Genomic DNA, 5348 nt, shown 5'->3' with positions numbered 1-5348 from the left:
GGATGAACTATTACAGGTGCTCTGTCATTTTTCAACGTAATATATTTTCATTAAGCCACAAATTCCTGTTTTCTAGATAGCCTCTGGTCAGCCAGTGTCCGTAAATTACTGCATAGTCTTATAGCTGTTTCTATAAGCTGAAAAAGTTATTCTGCAACAAAATGGATCCCATTATTTATTTTATCCAGCTCAAACACTCTTGCAAGCTCAGATTCAGATTTGTGAAAATTTAAATTTGTGACAATGCAACAAATGTAATTTATTGTAGAAGCACTCGTCATTGACACCTCTTCTTTCTCACTTCAAAATCAATTAGAATATATTTGTAGAATGTTCAGTTTATGAATTCACTGTTCTAAAAACACCGCTGTCACAGTGCTGCTGTGACAGCCTGGTTGTCTTGTTCTGTCTGTGTTTTTTCCCCCTCCTCTCTCCCTCACCTGCTCCGTCCCTGTGTGCGTCTGTGAGCGTGGTGGCAGCAGCAGAGTGGTGCACCTGCTCCTCATCTACTCATCACCCTCTGACTATATCACCCCGGTCTCTCCACAACTCCAGTGCCGGATTATTCCGTAACTAACGATGATTACATTGTGCCAAAGTATCTAGAGCTAGCCCAACACATTCTATGTTCCTGTGTTTATGCTCAACTACTAATGCTCGTTTTGCTGGCTCGTCTTGCTCAAAAACCCCAGCGCTTTTCCGCTCTGTGTTCTTGCCAGTCAACTTTCCTGCGCTCCTTCGCACGAGATCTCTGAGACCTTGCCCACCTGCCTGCCTGCCTGCCCGTCTCCCGGCCTGCCCACCTGCCAGTCTCCAGGTTTGGACATCACGCCTGCTTTGGGTTTACTGAAACTCAATCGAAACAATCACCTGTCATCAAACTGACCCTTGTCAACCTCTTTCACTACCCATGCCAGTGTTTTCATTCTTATTTTAATCAAAACCTGTTTCAGAGCCTTTGTTAGAAGTACTATAATCCAGCCATTAATGTGCTTGTTCTTCATTTGATGTGTACTGTATATGAAGACATTTTATTTAAAGCTTTCCCCAGTAGAATCAGTAATTCTACTGATTGTATTTTTAGTGTTACAAGTCTTACTCCTGAACCCTCCTTATCATTTCCAGAGCCAGTCCAACCACCAAGCTCCACTTCCAGAGCCACACTGCCTCCACCTTAGCCTCAAGACATATATACACCTCTGTGGGGCAGCCATGACTTGACCCTACTCCAGAGCAAGTCCATTGCAGGCTCAGTTCATTAAAACTGGTAATGGAAAAGCAAATCAGCTCAGCTCAGTTTGACTCAGCGCGAGCAATAATGCTCGACGAAAAGCTGCATTACTTTCAACTCAACTACAGAATTGGAAGCCAATCTTAGGCAATTTTATGCATTTTAAAGCATACCTCTGGTTATAGACACTTTTTCCAGCTATAACACTCTTGGGTCATAGCATGGTAAACACCGAATGGACAGCACCAACATTCTACCCCTTGATCTGCCCACACTCTATTTGTCTTAAATCAATCCTAATCTCATATCAATCTGTCTTCTCTGTTACCTCTTCCAAGACTGGCTAACTCCAGTGGTGGTGGTTGGACTGGGAGCAGGGATGATTGTAAGGTGACATGGCACATCCAAGCAGTTGTGCTGGGGAGAGTGCAGAGTTATATTGATGATATCACATGAAGGTTTAAAGAAGTATTGGCTGCATTTATTATTGTATTCAAAGACACCTGAGCCATACAGTAGTCTCAACCACTTTGAATCTGTAATCAAAAGATAGACTTCACATTCTAAATGTTATTAAAAAATATCTGCAATATAACATATATCTATAATAAGAAAACTTCAAACTATTTAATTGGAGTGTCACCATGTACCTGCTGATTTAACTTCTTAAACAACCCCTTTCTAAGGGGTTAGGTCAGACCCAAACCAAGGCATAATAACACTAACACAAGATCTTAGCCTTTCACAAATGATACACCTCTGTACAGATCCTTTATATGATGATGTCATAAAAAACCTAAAGCTTTCAGTGGCAATATGTGGACTAATGATACTTTGATGGGCACACTAGTTGTACCTATTGGTCATTTGGACACCAAAATGTGTATGTTTAAAGGGCTAATCCCTTACTGTTAATGGTAGCTAACATGTTTGATTGTAATTGGTAACTAGATTTGTCAGGCAAATAAAGTTACGTAAAAGTAGTACAATATTTGCCCCTGCAATGTAGTTGAGTACAAGTATAAAGCTGTATAAAATGTAAAAATTCAAGTACAGTACTTTGATTTTGTACTTAAGTAAAGTGCAGTACTTGGTTACATTCCACCGCTGCCTATGATATTGCAGACATCTGGCTTCAGTTAACATAAATTAATGTCAGGCATTGGTTTTTGGCAGACAGAAAAGAGTCACACAACCAACTGTTGAAACACTCTGGCCATGACAGAGGTTAACAGCTATGAGTTTGTGAAGAACACCACTACAGCCATCTAAGAGCATTTCTCATCCAAACATTTCCCCGACATCATAATGGTCTGATATGATCTATCAACTGATATAATCAAAGAGAGTATACAGTGAATATAATGGATGACTATTTCCTAAGAATAATTTTACTGAGTTCTCTTGTGGTTTTTCAGATTCTGCATGTCACCTTTGGTTGCACTCTGACCTGTTTCCAACCTCTGACTGGCCCTTTGAAGACACATGCATTTCTGGGAAGCCCTCCCAATGACCTCATCAATCACAACATCACCAGCCAGGCAGTAGGTTTACCCTTTTTCTGTGGCTTCTGCTGCATTGTTTTCTACATCAATATGCCGCCCTTTTTCTTTGTTGCAGTCTTCTTCTTTTGCCTTCATTGCACCCTCATAGCTTTAATTTTGATTAATGTGCAGCTGCAAAACCTGAAAAATTGCACAGTTGTCCTACGTACTTCAGCTCAACAGATTAATAAGGTTCCTTTATCACTGCCTTTTTATTCACTTGTTCAACCACTCACCTTACCACAAAAGTGTGATTTGATGTGGCAGTGCAGGACTATGCGCTGGACATCCCAGTCCATACTTTTGTTTCCTTCTTTCTGGTTTAGACCACATAGTCCTAATTCGGAGAAATGATCATAATGATGTGCTTCCAACTTTGTTTTAACAGTTTGTTTTTGTCCCTTTCCTATTTCAAAATGACAGTGTCCCTATGCACAAAGCCAGGTCCATAAAGAAATGAACTGTGAGGCAGATCACAGTACTTAACATCAGTGGACCTTAGTAATGCTCTTGTGGCTGAATGGGAGAAAATAGGTCGCAGCCCCGGCATCTCCGTGTGGATAGAAGTGTTCAAGCCACGTCAAAACGGATAGACATATACATGACTTGGAGCAATGAGCAGAAGGTTTTTCCTGGTTAGCGGACATGGCCGAGGACCCCTCTCCAGACAGGATTCTCAAACCACACCACCAGCACACCAGGGACCCTCGCAAGTTAAAATGAACGCCAGTCAAATTCAGTGGTAAACCAGAGCTACATGAATAACAAATGTCAACAACTGCAGCTAACAGTTAGCTGAGCGTGCTTGCTGGTAGCCAGCAACATTCCTGTCCAGGAATCAGCGCTGCTGGTAAGGCAGAAGTAGTAGACCCTCATCGAGCACACTCCTGTAACCAATCATGCTCTTGACTGAGGTTAGGACCTCCTACCTCATTAATATATGGACATAGAAATATAGAAATTAATAAATGGAGGTGAACAGAAATGTAGAAATAAATAAAAATCATGTATTTATTTATATTTATTTATACATTTATTTCAGCATTTATGCTTTCATTTATTTATGCATTTATTTATTTATTTATTCCTATTTATTCGTGCATTTATTTATTTGTTCATTTATTTCAATATTTATTTATTTATACTTATGTCAGGTTTAGTCTTAAACCATAGTTTAGGAGCAGATGAATGCCAAACAGTCTTGTCACAACAACTTGTCACTATGTTGCAGCACTGAAACAAAGAATGATGAAAAGTGATCACTGACATATGGAGTTGACAATACAGATGTTTAGATTTAAGCCCAAATGTTTCACTATGACGGTTAGAGGAAGTTGGACTGCGAGCCAGCTAAACAATGCAGGCAACTTGGTCTGATCAGATATCAACAGTTAGTCATACACACTTCAAAGGTTGCTTTCTGCTTTTGGGTGTCTAATCCAACATTAGCAGCTGGGTCTTTCATCTCTTTCAGTTTGTTGGTATTCCTCTGACCATTGAGCTTATCTTTGATGAGGAGATGAATGTGCATAGTGTTAGTCCCATCTCTCACTGGCCATTCACATGTCATGAGAACAGCAAACCAACGGAAAAAAAACATTGTCCAATCAGGTACCCATGCTGGGCCAGTTTGGTAATGCACAGGGGTAATGCTGTGTGTGTGTGTGTGTGTGTGTGTGTGTGTGTGTGTGTGTGTGTGTGTGTGTGTGTGTGTGTGTGTGTGTGTGTGTGTGTGTGTGTTTTATTAACTAAATGTACTATCTGTTATCAGACATGAACACTATTTACGCAGAATGGCTCTCGATAGATGTTGCTGTTTTTGCCTCAGAATATTTTTTAATTTAACATTGTATCAGTTTGTTGAAGCTTAATTCAATATTGTGGTTGGTAAAGGGGGAGCTAAATGTAATGTTTTTTGCACTAGTTTTAGATGTAGTGATGCATAACATGTTCTAAGATGTTCATGTGATTAGTGTGTCAAATTCTAATCAAAAGTATGTAATAGCATAAACAGTCTAATAAATGCAAAGTAAAAGGGTCTGAGCCTGGTCTATCTAAAAATGATAAAATATCTTTATTGTGAATTAACTCCTAAATTAGGAATGCAACTAACAACAGTTTACATAATTGATTCATCATTTGATAATATTTTTTTAAAAATTGTAATTTATAAATTGTTTGTCAAGAAAAAAGCTCCAAAATCCTTGCTGGTTTTGTTCGATCAGTTACACAATACCCAAAGACATACAGTTTATTGTGATATAAAAGAGGTAAAAACAAGGACAACAACAGATATATTAAGTCTTACTCCTTGTAGCAGTAAAAATTATGACAGGGGCAAAGGAGGAAGTGGGGTGATAGTAATATGGAGTGACAGAGTCGTCAGTGGGAGGAAATTGATGGATGGGTCAACAAAACATCAGACATTATAACAGGAGACTATTTTTGTCTCCAAACAACAATCAGCATTGATTTTTTTTAAACCATGACCGCATCTTTCACTGAGTGGAACCAACTGGGGGGGTTTTGCAGCCATGACAGCAATGTATGCTGAATTTTTTTGTCGTTCGATG

The 5348-nt window shown here is 39.4% G+C and overlaps 1 long non-coding RNA gene across 1 annotated transcript; it reads left to right on the top strand.

The window, feature by feature from the left end:
* Positions 1–415: 415 nt before the first annotated feature.
* LOC119026082 lies at positions 416–3647 on the top strand. Its single transcript, XR_005077032.1, has 3 exons — positions 416–817; positions 2650–2775; positions 3199–3647. It is a non-coding gene; the product is annotated as an uncharacterized LOC119026082 (long non-coding RNA).
* The last annotated feature ends 1701 nt before the right edge of the window (positions 3648–5348 follow it).

Source organism: Acanthopagrus latus, chromosome 9 (assembly GCF_904848185.1).
Source record: "Acanthopagrus latus isolate v.2019 chromosome 9, fAcaLat1.1, whole genome shotgun sequence".
Classification (NCBI taxonomy): domain Eukaryota; kingdom Metazoa; phylum Chordata; class Actinopteri; order Spariformes; family Sparidae; genus Acanthopagrus; species Acanthopagrus latus.
The sequence above is the reverse complement of the archived record's forward strand: the minus strand, read 5'-3'. Positions and strand labels throughout refer to the sequence as shown.